The 21,360-nt window shown below is 52.9% G+C and overlaps 1 protein-coding gene and 1 pseudogene across 1 annotated transcript in view; both read right to left on the bottom strand.

Annotated features, from left to right (window-relative positions):
• Nucleotides 1-20,505, bottom strand: part of LOC135405040 (zinc finger protein 721-like) — a 234,001-nt pseudogene extending 213,496 nt beyond the window's left edge.
• Nucleotides 1-21,360, bottom strand: part of LOC135405395 (zinc finger protein 239-like) — a 669,637-nt gene that overhangs the window by 84,519 nt on the left and 563,758 nt on the right. The gene's annotated exons all lie outside the window — the stretch shown is intronic.

Below are 21,360 nucleotides of genomic sequence, written 5' to 3'. Positions count from 1 at the left end.
TCCCTTTCTCAGTGTGAAGCCATTCCCCCTTGTCCTGTCACTCCAGGCCCTTGTCCAAAGTCTCTCTCCATCTTTCCTGTTGGCTCCCTTTGGGCACTGCAAGGCCACTATTTGGTCACCCCAAAGCCTTCTTTTCTCCAGCCTCAACAATCCCAATTCTCTCAACCTTTCCTCACAGCAGAGCTGCTCCATCCCTCTGATCCTCTTGCTGGTCTCCTTTGGACTCACTCCAACAGGTCCATGTCCTTCCTGTGCTGGAGCCCAAGCTGGAGGCAGCTCTGCAGGGGTGACAACATTACAGCCCTGTGTGTTCCAGCAAGGACACTGTGGAACCTTCTGGAGTAAAGGGGCCATTGTGACACTGTAGGACCTTCTGGAGCCAAAGGAATCCTGGGACACTGTGGAACCTCATGGAACCAAGGATTCATTGTGCCATGAAGGGCCTCATGGAACCAAGGGAGCCCTGAGACATTTCGGGCCCTCATAGAATCAGGGGCCATTGTGACACTGAGGAACCTCAGGGACTCAAAGGCCACTGTGACACTGCAGGGCCTCATGGAACCAAAGGATTCCTGGGACTTTTCAGAACCTCATGGAATCAAGGGACCACTGTGACACTGCAGAGCGTCATGGAGACAAAGGGACCCTGGGACACTGTGGACCTCAAGAAATCAAGGGCCCATATTGGCACTGTGGAACCTCATGGAATCAAAGGGCCATTGTGACACTGCAGGGTCCCATGGGAGCAAAGGAATCCCTGTGACATTGTGGAACCTCATGAAATCAAGGGGCCATTGTGACACTGTGGAACCTCATGGAACCAACAGGCCACTGTGACACTGCAGGGCTCATGGAACCAAAGGATTCCTGGGACACTGTGGAATCTCATGGAACCAAGGAGACACTGTCAAATGTGGGGCCTCCTAGAACCAAAGGAGTCCTGAGACATTTTGCAAACTCATGGAATCAAGGGTCCATTATCACACTGCAGAGCCTTACGAAGCCAAATGGACCCTGTGACTCTGTGGAACCTCGTGGAATCCAGTGGCCATTCCCACACTGTAAAACCTCATGGATACTGTCAGGTTCCCATTATTAAGAGACACCTCTGCCCAAATTCAGCTGCAAAGGAGACCATGTGCCAAAGTCAGCAGTCCAGGTTTGATTTAACAGTAAACAGGAGGGAGAGAGAGAGAAAGAAATGGAAAGAGAGAGAAGAAAGGGGTGGTGGGAAGACAGAGAGAGAGAGACAGAGATGAAGTAAATGTATCACACCATGTAGATCCCTGAGGCTCCCACTGGTCCTTCTTCACCCTGCTCTGCTCGGTGGAGGGTCCCCAAGTTGTGCTTCTGGGCTATCACTTTTATACAGCCCAGGCCCCGGGTATTCAGGGGGGTAGATGCTGTTCCCACAGCTTGGGCTGGCACGTCTACAAGGACTTGCTTCCTTTCCCACAGCTTGCCACAGTGGGAGTTCTGCCTGGTGTGCTTCTAGTCTGCAGGTGGGAATCTTTGTCTGGATGGGTTCCCCAGACCTGCCTAACCAGCCCTGGCTTCCTGTTGGGGCTGTCTGCTCTTTCCCACACTCTGCACAGTGCAATTCTGTCCTGGGGGCTACTTCCAAAACTTCACCTCCCTTTAGGTCTTGGAATTAAATGCCTTCCTGTTTGCCACCAGTGCTTATGTGTTGTGGTGCCTTATGGGATTTTCCTGCTTTGACAGTGTTTTGAGACAGTTCATTGTGCCCTTCAAGTCCTTCCATGGGCACACACACCCCACTCTCACCAGTGTCTGGCCCTCCAAAGAACACAAGCCCTGATGATTTGTAGCTCCCACTCCAGTGGTTGGCACTTGGACCTCCCTCCATACCCAGAGCTCAGAGCTCCCCTGTGCCAGAAAGTTTAAAGATATTGTGCCTCATTCTGCCAAGACAACCCTTGGAAAAAAGTGTCCCTCTGTGTTTCCTGGGATAAGAGCACTCTACTGTCATCTTGCAAAACTTTGGAGAGGTCCCAGAGATCTCCCAGGAGGGAATTTGGGGCCTCAAGCACATGACCCATATATAGAGGCTGAGGACTCAGGGGTCAGTGGTGCGAAGATTGAGGACAGTAGAGGAGTAGCCTGAGAGGTCTGGAAGGGGGGTGTCAGAGCTGCTGGAGCTTTTCTTCCTGTCAGAAAACAGCCTAAGAAAGAACTAGTGCCACCAAGGGCAGCTGGGGTGGCCTAGACTGGGGACAAGAAGTAAGAAATTCCCCTCCAAGGTCAGTGTTGTGGTGCAATATGTCACAAAGAAGGAGTCTGGATGAGCCCAAGGCTTTGTGTGTGCAGGAAGAGCCAGGGAGGACGCAGAGATGTCAGTGCAGGAAGGTGCCAGCCAGGTGGGGCAGCCGGGGGGATGACGACAGCCTGCAGGGAAAGGGGCAGGGCATGGACACCGTAGGACAGCCTGGGCTGGAGAGGAGACAGGGATGGGGAGAAGCTGAAAGGCCCTGACACAGCCACCTTCTGCAGGCCTTTGGCCATGGCTGCTGTCTGTGCCCCTGATGCCAGGAGGAGGGGAGTGCCCCTTGCAGCCCTGGGGCCTCATGGCCTCCTTGTCCCTGCTCAGCAGCCTGGCAGGTGCCACCCCATGGTCCTGCCTTTGGCATTGCACATCCCACATCCCAGTGCCCCAGGAAGAACCCTGAGGAATGAGGCAGGGACAGGATCTGCCTTCCCAGGGGCTGGGGTTCTGGGCTTGGTCCGTTTGATTAAGGAAACAAGTCAAGGTTTATTCAGCATCAGAGCCACCCTTCCCTTGCTTGTCCATCCTTGTCATCACTGTCTGCAGTTTTCTGCTCCAACTGGCACCTGGGGACATGTTCTCAGTTGGATCCCTCAGTGAGACTCATTAGCACTACAAGAAACTTTAGTGTTTCAATCTCACTTTGACTTCCTGAGAAGTTGTTTGAACTTCCTCTCAGGGACTGAGTCTCATGTAAACTACATCAATATCCCCTGAGGGCCATGAAATGCCTGGGGCTGTTGCTGTGCTACTGAGCTGGGCCAGCCTCCTGGCACACAGGAAGCTCCTGGAAAGAAAGAAGAGCTACAAAGAGACAGCTCTGCTGGTGAGCAGCTCCTCTGCACAGCCCAGTAGGGCTGAGGGCACTGCCTGCAGCACCCAGGGCACAGGAGAGAAGGCAGAGAGATGAGAGGCAGCCTGGGCTGGGAGGTCACTGAGCTCTCACTACTGGAGAAATCTTCCCAGGATTTGAATGAAGAATTCTCTGGTTGTAGAAATATTAAACTTCCCTTCCTGGAGGGATCTCCTAAAGCTGGCACATCCCACAGCTTCTAGGATATTTCAGGAGGACTCTCCCAGTTGCTGCAGTGCAGGGGAAGTGGCCATATGGCAGAGCAGGGCCGGAGCTGCAGGCAGCAAGGGCAGAGAGGAGAAGGGAGCAGGAGGTTCAAGGGATCCTGGGGTGGGAGGACAGGGCAGAGCTGCTCAGGGCAGGAACCTTGCCAGCCCTTTGCCACGGTCAGGCTCTGGCTGCAGAGCAGTGCAGGTGAGTTCCTGCAAGTGCCTCTCCCAGCTGCCAAATGGCAGCAGTGGCAGGAGCTGTCAGGATGGCTCTGCTGGGTTTCCTGGGGTACAGCAGGAGAAGCTGCTGCAGAGCAGGACTTGCTGCTGCCCCATCAGAGGCCCAGGGCAAGAAGGTTCCCTGTGGCAGGGCTGACTGTGGGGTGGGAAGGTGGGGGTGCAGCCAGGGGTGCCCAGGGCTGTGGTGCAGAGCAGGGTCCTGCCCCCAGGGCTCTGTGTGCTGGGGCAGGGACTCTGCTGCCTGCCAGGGTCAGCTCTCAGCCCGGCCAAGGAGCTGCCACGGGGCTGGGGGAGAAGGGCTGTGGGGAAGGAACAACTCCTGGGAGGGCAGAGCAGGGCAGAGTCCTTCTGATCTCCAAAGTGTGCTGCAGGGATGAGGGCTGGTCACAGCTCCAGATCAAAGCAGGAAATTTCCCAGAAGGTATTTGCAAGAGGCACAGATAGACAGGGGGTACCTTCAAGAGAATGAACCAGTTCTTTCACTGTTATACTCTGGGTCGTCTGAGTGGTGACTGTGACAGGGAAAATAATCTCTGAGCACAGGAGGAGACACTGAAACTTGAACTCCGTTAGATTAGAGGGCATTGATCCTGAGAGTATCAGACATCAAAACTGTCTTATAGACCCATCAGTGTAACTTTTCCAGCCTCCTCAGGGTTGCTCTGACATTGCCATCAGAGCCTGCCCAGCCAGAGATGCCCCTGGGCAGTGCCCTGTGCTGCTGGGAGGATTCTGCAGGGCAGAGCTGGGCCCCCAGGGCTGGGATGGGCTCTGGCAGCACTGCCAGGGCCCAGCCCTGTGCCCAGGGAAGCAGCTGCTGGCAGGGACAGCTCCAGGCAGAAGAGCCCTGGGCAGGGAGTGGGGGTCAAGTGCCCCCAAGGCCTGGGGGAGGGGGCGTTCAGACAGCTCTGGGGGCCCTTCCTTACAGCTCTGCTGGGCACTGTGTGCTGGGCCATAGAAATGAGGATTCCTGCAGTGGAAAAGAACCTTCCTCAGATGTGACAGTAAAAATGGAAAACATAGGTACAGTTATTCTAAGCTCCGACTAAGCTTCTGCTCTGCAGCCCCAACTCTTCTGAGTCATGGGTGTAGAGGTGGAACTTTTGTATTCAAGGTCTCTTACATCTGTCATTCCTTGTGTGTGTGAGAGCTCTACCAAAAAATTCCATTTCCCCCTTGGAGCAGAGCAAAACTGACTGCTTGGCAGTGCATTTGGTGACATTTGACACATTGATTTCTTGTAGCAATGGAGTGGCTTTTTCACAGAGGTCTGTCTTAACTGTTCCCTGTCCTTTCCTTTTTTGAACAGACCCTGTGCTAAGAAGCAGCAAATGTCCAACAGCAGCTCCCTCACCCAGTTCCTCCTCCTGGCATTTGCAGACAGGCAGGAGCTGCAGCTCCTGCACTTCTGGCTCTTCCTGGCCATCTCCCTGGCTGCCCTCCTGGCCAACGGCCTCATCCTCAGCGCCGTGGCCTGTGACCACCACCTGCACACCCCCATGGGCTTCTTCCTGCTCAACCTCTCCCTCACAGACCTGGGCTGCATCTGCACCACTGTCCCCAAAGCCATGCACAATTCCCTCTGGGACACCACAACCATCTCCTACATGGGATGTGCTGCACAGCTCTTTTTCTTTGTCTTCTTTCTTGGAGCAGAGTTTTCCCTCCTCACCATCATGTGCTACGACCGCTACGTTGCCATCTGCAAACCCCTGCACTACAGGACCCTCCTGGGCAGCAGAGCTTGTGCCCACATGGCAGCAGCTGCCTGGGCCACTGGCTTTCTCATTGCTCTGCTGCACACAGCCAATACATTTTCCCTGCCCCTGTGCCAGGGCAATGCCCTTGGCCAGTTCTTCTGTGAAATCCCACACATCCTCAAGCTCTCCTGCTTACACTCAGGCTACCTCAGGGAACGTGGGCTCACTGTGGTTATTGCCTGTTTAATGTTTAGTTGTTTTGTTTTCATTGTGTTCTCCTATGTGCAGATCTTCAGGGCTGTGCTGAGGATCCCCTCTCAGCAGGGACGGCACAAAGCCTTTTCCACGTGCCTCCCTCACCTGGCCGTAATCTCCCTTTTTGTCAGCACGTTATTCACTGCCTACCTGAAGCCCCCCTCCATCTCCTCCCCATCCCTGGATCTGACCCTGTCAGTTCTGTACTCAGTGGTTCCTCCAGCATTGAACCCCTTCATCTACAGCCTGAGGAACCAGGAGCTCAAGGATGCCCTGAGGAAACTGATAACTGGCTGTTTTTCAGAATCAATAAACTCTCCTTCTTCTGCATGTTATGTACCTCATTAAAGGCCAATCCTGTTATGGACTTCATTAACGGCCCACCATACCTTCTCTATTTTTTACTTCTGATTGGAGTGTTATTTTTGTGAGAATTTGTTCACAACAAAAAATCTGTATATCTATAATTATATCTATAAGGATATATATAAATATCATTTTATATATAAACACCATTTTCAATTCAGTGTTTGCCTTTCTAGCCTAGCCCAGAGGCTGTACAAATTGGGAATTGTACTCACTGTCTGATTCAACCAAATAAAGAACTCTGCATTGACTTGTTTGCCTGACATCTTTCCTCTCTGACTTCTCTGCAGCTGCAGGGTCGGTGCCTCTGTGCAGAGCTGGGCCAGAAAAGAGTCCCAGCAGAGCAGCACTGCCAGGGAGCAGCAGCCCTTCTCCTCCATGGCCTCCTCTCCCTTCCCTTCCACACTGTCCTTCAGAGCCCTGTGTTGTTGGAGGCCTCAGTGCTCTGGCAGTCGGTCCCAGTCCTGCTGCAGGACTGTCCAGGGACTGCAGGCAGGGACAGCCACGGGCACTGCTGGCACAGAGCTGACCTCTGCAGCAGCACTGCCATCCTGCAGGGGCATCTCCTCAGACCAGGGCCTCAAAGCTTCCATCTGCTTTCCACTTTGCTCTCCAGGATGTGCCCAACACAACGCCCTGCAGAGGAAAACAGCAGTGACCAGCACAAGGGTGGGAGTGCTCAGGGTGGGGGCACCCAGCAGTGCCCTGGCACAGCCAGCGCCGCTCCCAGCACTGGCCTCTCACCCCAGGCCATTGGGCTTGTTCTTCCCTCCAAGGAGGGACATCAAATGACCAGCTCAGGAGTCCATGTTTGCACTGCATGCACAAGACATGCCCATGTGTCACGGCTTGGGGCTGGGGGGGTGGAAGGCTCAGACAAAGTTGATGGCAGAAGCCGTCTCGTTGAGCTACGAGGGGCAGAAAGGACCCCCTTGCTTTCTAAAGTCCTTCTCAGAGAGGAGCCTGGCTCTGGCTGGATCCAATCTCAGGCTCAGATTTTGGTTTAGATTGAAGGAATTCTAGAGGTGTGATTCAATCACTTTGTCCTGCAGGTTTTAGTGATGGCAAATTAGAAATATATTTATAAAATGAATGATTTATTATGACAAATGAGTAGACAATTGATCAGAAAAGTGAATAGAAAAAAGACCTTAAAGAGAATTATTTACTGCACAGTATAAAAGCCAAAACCCCCTAGAAGTATAGTGTAAGATAGGACAGTGGAGTCTATCAAAGTCATTCCATTAAAGCAATTGGATCAAAGCCAGCAAAAAGAAACAATCCTGAAGCAGAGATTGAGGTAACTCATCCCACAGCGATAGGGGGTAATTCTTTTTCTTCCACTAAACCGCTGGGCAGTGACCATGAAGAGCTGTCCCTGCTTCATGGCAGAAGCTCCAAACACTTCAAGGAAGTCTGTGGAAGAATCAGCCACAGGACAGTTGGATGGGGCTTTTATAGTTATCAAGGATGTGACTGCCAGACATATTTGCAGGCCAGAGAGCAGTTTATCTGTCAAATCCTGCCTCAAAAAGCAGGATGTGTATTTGAAGTTTCATGAAACCTTTTGGTTTTAGCATAATTCAACATTAAAAACAGCACCTTTGCACCAGCAGTAACTCATCACAGAGAGTGTGCATTGTTTGCATTCTCTGACCAGTTTTTAGGTATTATCAGGGCAGAGCATCCTGCCAGAAATGGCTCCTTGATTCTATGAGGTTCCAAAAACTGTCAGGGTTCCTTTGGTTCCATGAGACCCCTCAGTGTCACAATGGAGCTTTGGTTCCATGAGGATCTGGAGTGTCACAACGGCCCTGATGATTTGAGTTTCCACTATCTCCCAGGATTCCATTGGTTCCATGATGCCCTGCAGTGTCACAATGGCTCCTTGATTCCAGGATGTACCAGAATATCCCGGGGTTCCCTTGGCTCCAAGAGGCTCCCCAGTGTCCCACCGGCCCCTGGATTCCAGGAGGCCCTGCAGTGTCCCAATGGCCACTCGGTTCCAGGAGCCACAGCGGCTGCCGCCGGCGTCTGTGCCCGGAGCCGCCGCTCCCACGGGGCTGCCACACTCACCGCCGGGGTTGCCGCTCGCGCAGCCGCCGCTCTGCCCCGGCTGCACCGGGACCCGGCACCGCCTCGGGCCTGCGCTGCCGCCTCAACGGCCACAGGGACACAGGGATGGGGGACCTTTGCTCTGCCACTGAGGGGGCCTGGCTTTGTTCTGCTGGGGTCTGGGCTTTAGGAAAATTGCTGTTCATTTTCATGCTCCACTGGAACAGCTCCTGAATTCCAAAGGTTTCCTAATCCAGGGGGAGGGGTTTCTATGGCATCGGAGGTGCCGCCCCTCGGGACACATTGTCAATAAACCATCCAGCTGATTTGGATGGATGTAAGAGCTTGGGAACACAGGATAATCAGTCATCCCCTGAAAACCGTGGAATATTCCCTACCTGAATCCTAACCCAAAGAGAAGAGTTTGGATACAATTCCCAAATAGTTTGGAAACTCCAGTCATTCCTGACACCAGGATGGAAATTCAGCAGATAACTAAAGCCAGTCCCCTTGTGAGCCCACAACCAGCAGGGCTGAGGGAGGCCCTGGCAGCTCCCCAGCACCTCCCTCTCAGTGGGACACCTCTGGCAGCCTCTCCCAGCTCGGGAACCCTCCAGTTTGCAACACTCCAAAGACCCTCCCTGGTGCCCAGGACAATTCTGAACCCCCTCAACAAACACTCCTCCAGCTGTGACCCTTGTCGGGTGGGAAGCACAAAGGGATTTGTGGAAGTGTTTCCTTGACTACAAGAATTGGGGAGAGGGACCTTTACACACTCAGATATTGATGTGTCCACACATCTCTGCCTGGGTGTGGATTGACTGTGGTGGGAATGTTGTTGTTGTGAATCTATAATTCAGTCACTGTTAAAATTACAGCACATGCTATTGAATCACCTGATAACTGTTCAATTGGTCAATGATTAAGTGCTACTAATGTCTTTTGTCCCCTTATCTTTGGATCCAATTCCTTTGTGCCCTGACCTCTTGCATCCCAAGGATCTGTGTAAATCATACTTTTCATCAAAAAATATATATTTTTCATGACTTTCACTTTAAAGTCATCCTCCTTAGCTAAACTACAAAACAACTCCAATTAGCTCTAGAAGTCTTGAAGGCATGAAGACAATTAAAGGAAGAGAAAGAAATTGTTTTTCAGTGTTTTAATGAGCCCCACGGTGTTTGGAGTTGCATCAGCTGTCAGTCCAAGATGGGCCATGTTAGAACTGGTAAGGTTGGGGGGTGAGGAGCAAGGTTGATCATCCAGGGTCAGTGTGGATCTCCTGAGGAGAGTCTCAGCATCAAGATCACTTGAACAACTCTATCACCTCTTCTCTGAACTAAAAAAATATCCATAATTGAATTAAAAAAAATACAAATTTTGAAGACTTGTTTTGAAATTGCCTTGAAGACAATTAAAGGAAGACAAAGAGATCCTGAGGGATTTCTGCATTTTAATGAGCCCCACAGTGTGTTTGCAGCCCAGCCCATGATCCTGAGATGCTGAGAGAAGATTGAAGCAGCTGCTGAAGAAGTCAGAAGCCAAACTGCAAGTGCCTTGAAGCATTGCTGGGCCCCACTGAGGGCAGGCACTGACAAAGCCTCCCCAGGGACTCCTTGGAGCAGCTCCTTGGAGGCCAGGAGTGCAGGCAGACAAAGGCTCTGGGCAGGCCCCTGCAATGCTGAGCAAAGCCTGCCTTGGTTTTGTGGAGCACAAAGGCCAAGGCCTGAGCCCCAGGCCCTGGCCCAGCAGATCCTGTCCCTCCCGGCTGGCTCAGGGCTGTTTGGGGGGCACTGGGATGGGAGGGGGAGGAACAACAAAGGCCAAAACTGGGCAACCCCTGCCAGGCTCCTGAGGGAGGGGCGAGGCAGAAACCAAGGGCACAACCTGCCAGGCAAGTGGCTTGTGGTGGCCTGAGTGGCAGAGGCAGCTGCCAGAGGCAAGGGGACAAAGGCCTGGGTGCCTTTGGGCCTTGCAGCCCTGCCAGAGCCCTTGGCCATCTCTCCTGCAGGCTGTCCTGGCCTGGCCCTGCTGCTGCTCTGGCCTTGCAGGCTGCACACACCCCTCCTGCTTTCCCAAGCCCCTCCCAGCAGCATTTCTAGACCCTCCCTGATGTCTCTGCACCAGCTCTGCCTGTTCCCTGGAACACAAAGCCATGGGCTGATCCTGACTCCCTCTGGGTGACCTCTTGCACCACAAGGGGCCCTGTTGAGTGACATTTCTTTTTCCTCACCTTCAGCCTGAACCTTCAGTGTTACTCTTTGTGGAGATTTCATTCTATTTCCAATATGGAGAAAAGCTCCATCCTGGCAGGTCTCCTCTAGACCCTCTCCAGTTCTTCCTCATTCCTCCAGAATGGGGAACCTCACAGACAGACAGACCAAGTCCAGATGTGGTGACCCCAGGGCTGAGTCCAGGGGGGTGACAACTCCCTTGTCTGGGTGCCCACACTCCCCCCAAGGCAGCCCCATGTGCAGTTGGCCTTAAATCAAAGGGCCATTCTGATTCTTTGTAATGTCCCGGAATCAAGTGGCACCGTGACACTGCAGGGCCTCATGGAACCAAAGGAATGCAGGGACACTGTGGAATGTCATGGAACCAAGGGACCATTGTGACATGTAGGGTCTCATGGAACAAAAGGAACCCAGAGACATCTCAGAACCTCCTGGAACCAAGGGGCCACTGTGCCTCCCCAGAACTCCATGGAATCAAGCAGAGCCGCTGCCTCCCCCCCGCCGCCGCACGGACCGGAGTCGCCGGTTCTGCCCCGCTTGGACACCTCTGGAGTCAGCGTGTTCTTGGGCAGCACAGCTGATCTCAGACCAGAGAGTTTCCCACATTTTGCTTTGGCCCCTCTCTCCTGTGGTTTAATTTTTGTTCTTTGTTCATTCAGGAGGAAAAGGGAGAAGAGAGGCACGTTTTTATCTATTTAAAAAAGGGAGCTGGGGCAGGGGGGTGACAGGAGGCAATTTGGAGGCAATTTCTCTCTCCGCTGAAGCTTTGAACTGTTCTATTGGTACTGCTGTTTTTGCTACTCTCTTGTCAGTAAACTCTTATTTTTTCACTTATACCTCCTTGTATTTTGTCTCCCTGTATTGGTGGGGAATAAAAGGAGAGTGAATTCATTTGACTGGAGTTCCCACCCCAGTATGTGACTTGAAACCAAACAGGTTACTCAAGGGCTCCCTGAAATTTGGCATCATACACAAAAGACTTGAAAATGCACTTTGTCCCATTGTACAGAGAGATAATAAAGATGTTCCACAGTGGTGTTCAAGGGCTGGTCACTGAGGGATTTCACCAGGAAGTTGCTGCCAAGAGGACTTTGTACCATGGATTTTATTTGACACTTCATTCAGCCAACTTCCCACCATCTTCCACTTCTTCAGTCCAGCTCTCACCAATCCGGCCATAAGGAGACCACAGGAGACCATGCTAGGGGCCTTGATAAAGTCTGGGCACACAACATCCCCTTCTTTTCCCTCCCACAGGGGTTCTGCAATCCCTGCCTTGTCCTTCCAACACCTGGGAATGGCTGCAGGAGGACTTGCCCTATCCCCTTCCCTGCTGAGCCTGAGCAGCCTGGAACTCTGCCAACCCTCTTTGCTGCCCTGTTTGCAGACTGGTTCCATGTCTGCCTTTGCCAAGGCCCCAGGAAGCTCTGTGATGGCTCCAGCCTTTCCAAGTGTTTGGAAGAGTTCTCCCAGTGACACTGCCCAGCCTTCTCAATATCCCTGACACCAAAACCTTTTCCATAGCCCACACTTCCAGAGGAGTGCTCAGGACACAACACGGGTTGTCCTGGTGGTTCTGGAGAATGAGAAGGGATTTCTTCCTAGAGACCAACCCCTCCAATTGGATTTGAGTGCAGCTGAAAGGTTTGCTCATCATTTTGCCCGGTGCCTCCCTGCCCTGAAGGTTTCTGGCCATCAGGCTGGAGCTGAGGGGGTTGGGCAGGTGCCTGAGGAGGGGGTAGAACAAGGGCTGTGTCCAACTGTGCCAGGAGGGCTGTGCTGGGCAAGGATGAGGAGGCTGCAGAAAACAATGGCACTGGGGAGGGGAGAGGAGCAGCTGGAGAGACCTTGTGCCTGCCCAAGCTGGGCAGGAGCTGCCCCAGGATGGCAGCTCTGAAGCACTCACAGGATGTCCCTGTGAACAGGAGGGGAAGATTGGATCTGAAAATGGAACCTGGAAAGCAGAGAGCAGGAATGTCATGGTGTCACTGCAGGAGAGTTCCAGCCCTGGAGCAAGGTGACAGAAGAAGTGACCCAGTACATGCAGTGGCCTCAGAAGATCCCACAGCATCCTGGAGATGCTGTAAGGGAGCCCAGCTCTGCTTCACAAGTTCCCAGGGCCTGTCCCTGCCTGTGCTCTAAGGGCTTCCAGCCCACAGGACTGTGCTCAGAGAGCACTCAGGCCTTACAGCAAGAAAGGGGCTCAGGAGGACAGTGTGGAAGTGGCAAGAGAGCAGCTCTGCAAAGACCAAGCCCCGCTGCTCCCTGGCAGTGCTGCTGGGCTGGGATTCTTGTCCCCTTCCCGTTTGGAAATACACCCTGTCCTGCAGTGTGCTGTCCTTTAGGAACATCTAAGAAGAAGGGTCTTGGACAAAGAAGGCACTGCAGGGTCCTTTATTTTGTTTAAATACTCAGCCAGCACAATTCACCATTTATACATCTCTGGGTCAAATTCAAAGGCAGATGCATAATAATATTTAATTGCACAGAAAATTATTGCCAGAAGAACCCGATGACCTCCAGGAAAAACCTGAGCAATAGGCTGGGCCATTAAGGAGTCCCATTCTGAATGCTATGCACAAGAAAACAGGCACTTTATTGCTCCTGAAAAGCATCCAGTCATCATTTTCCTCAGGGCATCCTTTAGCTCCTGGTTCCTGAGGCTGTAGATGAAGGGGTTCAGTGCTGGAGGAACCACTGAGTACAGAACTGACAGAGCCAGATCCAGGGATGGGGAGGAGATGGAGGGTGTCTTGATGTTTGAAAACACGCCAGTGCTGATAAACAGGGAGAGCACGGCCAGGTGAGGGAGGCACATGGAAAAGACTTTGTGCCGACCCTGCTGAGAGGGGATCCTCAGCACAGCCCTGAAGATCTGCACATAGGAGAAAACAATGAAAACAAAACAACCAAATATTAAACAGGCACTAACCCCAATGAGCCCAATTTCTCTGAGGTAGCCTGAGTGTAAGAAGGAGAGCTTGAGGATGTGTGGGAGTTCACAGAAGAACTGGCCCAGGGCATTGCCCTGGCACAGGGGCAGGGAAAATGTATTGGCTGTGTGCAGCAGAGAATAGAGAAAGCCAGTGGCCCAGGCAGCTGCTGCCATGTGGGCACAAGCTCTGCTGCCCAGGAGGGTCCCGTAGTGCAGGGGTTTGCAGATGGCAACGTAGCGGTCGTAGCACATGATGGTGAGGAGGGAAAACTCTGCTGACATGAAGAAATAAAAGAAAAAGGCCTGTGCGGTACATCCCATGTAGGAGATGGTTGTGTTGTTCTGGAGGGAATTGTGCATGGCTTTGGGGACAGTGGTGCAGATGCAGCCCAGGTCTGTGAGGGAGAGGTTGAGCAGGAAGAAGCCCATGGGGGTGTGCAGGTGGTGGTCACAGGCTACGGCGCTGAGGATGAGGCCGTTGGCCAGGAGGGCAGCCAGGGAGATGGCCAGGAAGAGCCAGAAGTGCAGGAGCTGCAGCTCCCGCCTGTCTGCGAATGCCAGGAGGAGGAACTGGGGCATGTAGCTGCTGTTGGGCATTTGCTGCCTCTGGGTGTTTGTTTCCTACACAGGAGAAGAAGACAGTAAGAGGCCAGTTAGCGTGGACTTAGCTAAACAAAGTCAAAGTTGTATTCTACAGATACTCCCCATGTCACACACAGACAGCCTTTTGATTTCCTAGGAGATCTTCCTTCAGCTCCAGTGCTGGGTCCCTACTCAACAGTATTTCACTGTTTTAGCATCACTGTGCTTCTGTACAGGGGTTTCACATAACAAGGAGATGTTTAGGGACAGGTTTCCAACCTGGAGGGAAATTCACAGCTTGGAAGGGAACCTCAGGGAGACAGCCAAGTGTCCTTATGATGGCATTTGATTTAAGCAGACTCAGCTCCTTCCCCACCAGCACAGGCTGCACTAGTAGGGGTCATATTCCATTTGCAGGTGCAAAAAGGACATCTCAGACTAGTCCTGATGGGTCTAGTAGAGGTGATGCTGGTGCTGCCCACAGGCAGAGCAGTGGCTGAAAGCACATTAGGAAGCTCAGATAGACCTACTGAGCACTCACAGGGACTTGTCAAAATTAATACTTTCTTAATGATTTATTCCTCCCATTCCTTCAGAGAAGGAAACTGGAAACACAATCTCAGGAAATTTCTTTAACCTCATAAAGATCTTCATCTTGGAAATATTCTGAGAGGGAGCTGAAGCTCTGAGCATGTCCTCCTCCTCTGCACTCCAGATACTTTCAGAGTTGCACTTGCAGAATCTGTAGTTGAGGGGAAGTGCCAGCTTTCCCAGATGCCTCCAAAAGCTGCAGTCCCATTGCCCTGCATGAACAGGCTTCCTGTGCCAAGATCTGTTAAAAGTTCTCCCCCAGTGAGGTCTCAGCATCATTCTACATCTGACAACCTTTAACTTCTCTCTGTCTCACTCCCCTGCCCTTGGTGCTGCAGGCAGTGCCCTCAGCCCTACTGGGCTGTGCAGAGGAGCTGCTCACCAGCAGAGCTGTCTCTTTGAAGCTCTTCTTGCTTGCCAGGAGCTCCCTGTGTGCCAGGAGCCTGGCCCAGCTCAGCAGCACAGCAACAGCCCCAGGCATTTCATGACCCTCAGGGGACTTTGAAGTTGTTTACATGAGACTCAGTCCCTGAGAGTAAATTCAAACAACTTCTCAAGAAGTCAAAGTGAGATTGAAACATTGAAGTTTCTTGCAGTGCTAATGAGTCTCACTGAGGGACACAACTGAGAACGTGTCCCCAGGTTCCAGTTAGAGCAGAAAACTGCAGACAGTGATGACAAGGATGGACAAGCAAGGCAAAGGTGGCTCTGATGCTGAGGAAATCTGGATGTGTTTCCTTAATCCAAAGGGCCAAGGCCTGACCCGCAGCCCCTGGGAAGGCAGATCCTGTCCCTGCCTCATTCCTCAGGGCTCTTCCTGGGGCACTGGGATGTGGGATGTGCAATGCCAAGGGCAGGACCATGGGGTGGCACCTGCCAGGCTGCTGAGCAGGGACAAGGAGGCCATGACGCCCCAGGGCTGCAAGGGGCACTCCCCTCCTCCTGGCATCAGGGGCACAGACAGCAGCCATGGCCAAAGGCCTGCAGAAGGTGGCTGTGTCAGGGCCTTTCAGCTTCTCCCCATCCCTGTCTCCTCTCCAGCCCAGGCTGTCCTACGGTGTCCATGCCCTGCCCCTTTCCCTGCAGGCTGTCGTCATCCCCCCAGCTGCCCCACCTGGCTGGCACCTTTCTGCACTGACATCTCTGCGTCCTCCCTGGCTCTTCCTGCACACACAAAGCCTTGGGCTCATCCAGACTCCTTCTTTGTGACATATTGCACCACAACACTGACCTCAGAGGGAAAGTTCTGACTTCTTGTCACCAGTCTAGGCCACCCCAGCTGCCCTTGGTGGCACTAGTTCTTTCTTAGGCTGTTTTCTGACAGGAAGAAAAGCTTCACCAGCTCTGACACCCCCCTTCCAGACCTCTCAGGCTACTCCTCTACTGTTCTCAATCTTCACACCACTGACCCCTGAGTCCTCAGCCTCTATATACGGGTCATGTGCTTGAGGCCCCAAATTCCTTCCTGGGAGATCTCTAGGACCTCTGCAAGGTTTTGGAAGATGACAATAGAGTGCTCTTATCCCAGGAAACACAGAGAGACACTTTTTTCCAAGGGTTGTCTTGGCAGAATGAGGCACAATCTCTTTACACTTTCTGGCACAAGGGAGCTCTGAGCTCTGGGTATGGAGGGAGCTCCAAGTGCCAACCACTGGAGTGGGAGCTACAAATCATCAGGGCTTGTGTTCTTTGGAGGGCCAGACATTGGTGAGAGTGGTGTGTGTGTGTGCACATGGAAGGACTTGAAGGGCACAATGAACTGTCTCAAAACACTGTCAAAGCAGGAAAATCCCATAAGGCACCACAAGACATAAGCACTGGTGGCAAACAGGAAGGCCTTTAATTCCAAGGCCTAAAGGGAGGTGAAGCTTTGGGGATTCTTTTCCCTGAGGTTTTAAAAAAATTAATTTGCCAAGTTTTCACTGTTGTTTTTGCCTTCCCCTCTTCCTTACAGGAAGATGAGCAGGCAACTTTCTTCCTTTAGGGATTTTTAAATAGGGAAAGGAGACAGACCTATTTTTTACACCTTGGTACACACAGGGGAAGTGTCTATCAAGCACTACTTCAATGAGCCCAGTTTAGCCCAGCTATTCTCTCATTATTTCCTTTCCTTGTTGCACCTTTCTTCCCTTTCCCACAAGGATGCTTGTTTGGCATCTATGGAAACTGCCAAAAGATTGGAAGAGGATCTTTTAGAGAGCCAGGTCGTGCCAGTCCACCTGCTAAGGAGGACAGACATTTAGGGCAGGAAGTAGAGCAAGCCTCTGTCAACTTGGGATTTATTTGATTGATTGGATAAATAAGAAGTGCTGTTCTCTGAAACTTCCACTGATTGCCCTGAGCAACACCCAGATTCAAGAGGCTGACAAAGCAAAGCCTGTGTTTTACCAAGGACAGAGTTTCTCGTGCTTTCCCCCATGGCAGCACCCTCTCTGAAAGGCAAGGCCATCAGTAGATAACTGTGGGCATGCTTAGTATGATCTCCAATAATCCTTAGATCATCTGTAGGGAGAGAAACTTCATGACAGATGAGATACATGGTAGAGTGGAAAAAGCAGTCTCTTTCCTAGTTTGGAAACTATCCCAGAGACTGCATTTTCCAGCCATGAGACTAGAAAATCCATTGTATTTGGAGCATATTTTGTAGGCTTCTTTCCTGTTTTATCCCTTCTCAGCCACCTGTGCCAGGGCAATATTAAGGAAGGAACTGAGTTTTAAAAAAGAGAAAATTCAAAAACTCATTTCAGGGAGTCAGTTCTTCTGGGCAGGGCCGTCTGACTCCTGGTGTGTTTCCCTCCATGTCCTCAGCACCGGCACAGGGCACACTGAGGGAGGTCTCCACACTTTCCTGTAGGTGATTCCATCAAAACTAATCCCCTCCCAGGGCATCACAAGATGATGCTAATCAACTCTTCCAAGTCAAAGGATACTTCTTTTCCCCCAGGGCAGAAAAGATGGAAACATGCTACTGGTGCAAGAGAGGGACAGTGGAGGCCCATCCTCTGCCATGGGGGTGGTGACCCAGACTCCCTGTTTGTCCTCTAGTCCCTCTGGGAGCCCTGAGGTTTCCCTCTGGTCCCCTCTGGCTCCCTGTGCTTGGAAAGCTTTCCAAATCCATTCTGGTGAGGGGAGGTGGTGATGCAGCAACAGTAGACACCTCGTGGGATGCCTGGACACCCCTGGGGAGGCAGAGCTGGGGCCACTCATTCTGTGCCCTGTCCTGGCTGGGTGCTGGGGGGACTGCCCTGAGGAGAGACAAAGGAGGCTTCTCCTGGGGAAAGCCTCAGCCAGAGCTCAACTTCCCAAACAAGGCTGGGGCTGGGGGTGTGCCAAGGGGGAAGTTGTCCTGCAGGCAGCAGGGCAGGACAAGCAGGACGCAGTCTGCTCAGGACACGGCGCATCTGAAGGACACCATGGGTTTGGGCCCATTGTTGTATGGCCAGTCTTCGTGAGCGAACATTTGGGAAAGGTCTTTAACCCTTCGAGCCTGCGCAGTGGATTTTTTAGGTGAGACACAGTGTGCGCTGAACTGAGCCCACCCTTTAAGCCTGAGGTTCATCTGCCGGGGCCGAGCAAGCTTGGACAGTGGCAGTGAGGTCCTCAGGATGTAGGTTTGTTTAGAGTGACCTTCTCTTAGGTGGATGGCCTTACAGGGCTGACAAGCTCCATCTGTTGCTGCTTTATTAAATCACAGCTGCCTACAACTGGCTCAGTGGCGACAGAAGAGCAGTGCTCATAGTTTGAATCGTGGTTTTTGCTAAAGATTTGAAGGCATCAGGATTCCAGTTTTCCTGCCTGTATGAAGGAAAGAAGTTTTTTTTGTTATAAGATCTATGCCTGGAAAGCTCCCCAGGCAGCCATCAGGCCCCAACATGGCATCAGGGCAGTTGGCAGCAGTCCCCCCAACACCTGCCTCCCAGCCCATGCCAAGCCACCGCCTTACCCACAGCCCCAGAGCCCTGGATGCCACCATGGCTGTCCCTGACACCACCCTGCTCACCAGCTCAGGTGTCTCACACAGCACCTCAGAGCCTGGGAATGTTGGAAGGTCCTCATGGGTGTGGACGTCGGCGCCAGAAGAGCAGTGCTTCTGGCCTGAATCGAGGGCTTGGTGTTGGTCCTGTGCTTCAGTTGACCCTGACTTGGAAGTCCAGGGTGGTTTGGGCTGCATTCCTGCTTTAGGGGGAAGCTTTCCTGGAGGAGCAATTTGTTTAAATGTAAAATGAACCAAGGACAATTTTTGAGAGCTTTGCATTTAGATTTCATTAGTCTTAAGTAGTAGAATAAATGGTCTTATGTTTATTTGTATAGAGTCATGGACTGGTTTGGGTTGGAAGGGACCTTAAAGGTCTTCTCATTCCACCCCCTGCCGGGAGGAAGGCAGGGACACCTTCCACTAGAGCAGGTTGATCCAAGCTGTCCTTGGACACTTGCAGGGATCCAGGGGCAGCCACAGCTTCTCTGGGAATTCCATGCCTGCCCCACCCCACCCTCCCAGGGAAGGATTTCTTCCAAGTCTCCCATCTAACCCTGACCTCTTTCAGTTGAAAAACCATTGTAATGACCTTTGTCTTGAGGTCTTCTCTGCCAACCCACAGGAGCTCTATCATGTGTGGCACCAGGAGCTCCAGTTTACCTGCCTGTATAAAGGACAGAGTTTCTTTTCTGTGATAAGATCTATGCCTGGAAAACTCCCCAGGCAGCCACCAGGCCCCAACATGGCATCAGGGCAGTTGGCAGCAGTCCCCCCAACACCTGCCTCCCAGCCCACGCCAAGCCACCGCCTTACCCACAGCCCCAGAGCCCTGGATGCCACCATGGCTGTCCCTGACACCACCCTGCTCACCAGCTCAGGTGTCTCACACAGTGCCTGGGAGGCTGGGAATGTTGGAAGCTCTTCATGGATGTGGACATCAGTGCCTGAAGAGCTTCTGGCCTGAATAGAGGGCTCGGTGTTGGTCCTAAAGCCTCCAGGATGCCGATGGTCTGTTCTGTCAGGCAAGAGACGACTTCACTGCTGTCCGTCTTCAAGGGCTGAAGGGCTGTGAGAAAAAAAACAGAGCCGAGATGAAACTCCAGACATCCCTCCAGCCCATTTTCCCCACTCACTGCTGCAGATCTCATCCAGTTGCTCTTGGCTTCGGTTCCTCAGGTGCCCATTTTCCAGCTCCAGGGGGACAGGGCCAGTCAAACCATGACAACTTGGCAGAGACGTCTTCAACTGCTTCTGCTTCCTCAGCACCGCTGAGCCCAGGTGGTCTCTGAAGGGGCAGATGGAGAAATCCTGCATGTCGCTGCTCTCCTGGGAGGAAGGAGGAAAGGTGAGCTTTGGAAACAGCAGCCCCCTGCCCACAGTGAAAGGGGATGGGGATGGTGGCTGAGGGAGATGCCCTGGGCTCAGATTCCAGAGCAGGGACAAGTTGCACTGGGCTGCAAGGCCCAGAAGCCACCAGAGCCCAGGGGAGCAGAGCCTGTTGCCAGAGCTGCTGACAGGGTTGGCTGCAGGGGAATTCTCACAGCCCAGTGCCCATGTCAGGGCTCACAAACCCACATCAGCCTTACCATGTTGAGGAAGCATGAGAGGTTCTCCACCAGATCCTCAGTGACTGGGCAGGCCTTTATCTTCTCTAGGTTTGTACACATCAGGTTTTTAGAGACCATCACAATCTCTGTCCAGGAGTCTTCACTGCCAAGAGACAGGAGCTCCATCATGTTTGGCACCAGGAGCTCCAGTTTTCCTGAGCAGTGGGACCATTGCACTCCACAGAGACATCTTCAATTGCTTGTTGTTCCTCAGCACTGCTGAGACCAGGTAGTCTCTGAAGAGGCAGATAAAGGCCTCTCGCATGTCGCTGCTCTCCTGGGAGGAAGGAGGAAAGGTGAGCTTTGGAAACAGCGGCCCCCTGCCCACAGTGAAAGGGGATGGGGATGGTGGCTGAGGGAGATGCCCTGGGCTCAGATTCCAGAGCAGGGACAAGTTGCACTGGGCTGCAAGGCCCAGAAGCCACCAGAGCCCAGGGGAGCAGAGCCTGTTGCCAGAGCTACTGACAGGGCTGGGTGCAGGGCAGCTCTCACTGCCCAGTGCCCATCTCAGGGCTCACAAACCCCCATCAGCCTTACCGTGTCAAAGAAGCGCGAGAGGTTCTCCACTAGATACTCATCCATGGGGCTGGCCTTTTTCTTCTTCAGGTTTGGACACATCAGGTTTTTAGGATCATCACATCCTCTGTCCAGGAGTCTTCACTGCCAACCCACAGCAGCTCCATCATGTGTGGCACCAGGAACTCCAGTTTTCCTGCCTGTATGAAGGACAGAGTTTCTTTTCTGTGTTAAGATCTATGCCTGGAAAGCTCCCCAGGCAGCCACCAGGCCCCAACATGGCATCAGGGCAGTTGGCAGCAGTCCCCCCAACACCTGCCTCCCAGCCCACGCCAAGCCACTGTCTTACCCACAGCCCCAGAGCCCTGGATGCCACCATGGCTGTCCCTGACACCACCCTGCTCACCAGCTCAGGTGTCTCACACAGCGCCTGGGAGCCTGGGAATGTTGGAAGGTCTTCATGGATGTGGACGTCGGCACCAGAAGAGCAGTGCTTCTGGCCTGAATAGAGGGCTCGGTGTTGGTCCTAAAGCCTCCAGGATGCCAATGGTCTGTTTTGCCAGGCCGGAGACGAATACATTGCTGTCTGTCTTCAAGGGCTGAAGAGCTGTGAGCAAAAGAAACGGAGCCGAGATGAAGCCCTGTGTCTGCAGAGACCTCCAGACGTCCCCTCCAGCCCATGTTCCCCACTCACCGCTGCAGATCTCATCCAGTTGCTCTTGGCTTTGGTTCCTCAGGTGCCGCGTGGCCACCCCTAGGCACAAAGCTCTGTCAGCCCCTGCTCCCCAGCGGGCTCCCAGCAGCATGGCCCCTGGCCCTGCCCTCCTCCCCCTCAGCCGGGATGAGCCCAGGAAGCACCAGGAGCTCAGGGGGGTGGAACTCAGCCCAGTGCCCACCAAGCCCAGCCACGTGGGCAGGGGTGGCAGAGGGAGGCCCAGGCCCAGCCTGCGGCAGCCG

Source organism: Pseudopipra pipra, chromosome W (assembly GCF_036250125.1).
Source record: "Pseudopipra pipra isolate bDixPip1 chromosome W, bDixPip1.hap1, whole genome shotgun sequence".
In the NCBI taxonomy this organism is placed as follows: domain Eukaryota; kingdom Metazoa; phylum Chordata; class Aves; order Passeriformes; family Pipridae; genus Pseudopipra; species Pseudopipra pipra.
The sequence above is the reverse complement of the archived record's forward strand: the minus strand, read 5'-3'. Positions and strand labels throughout refer to the sequence as shown.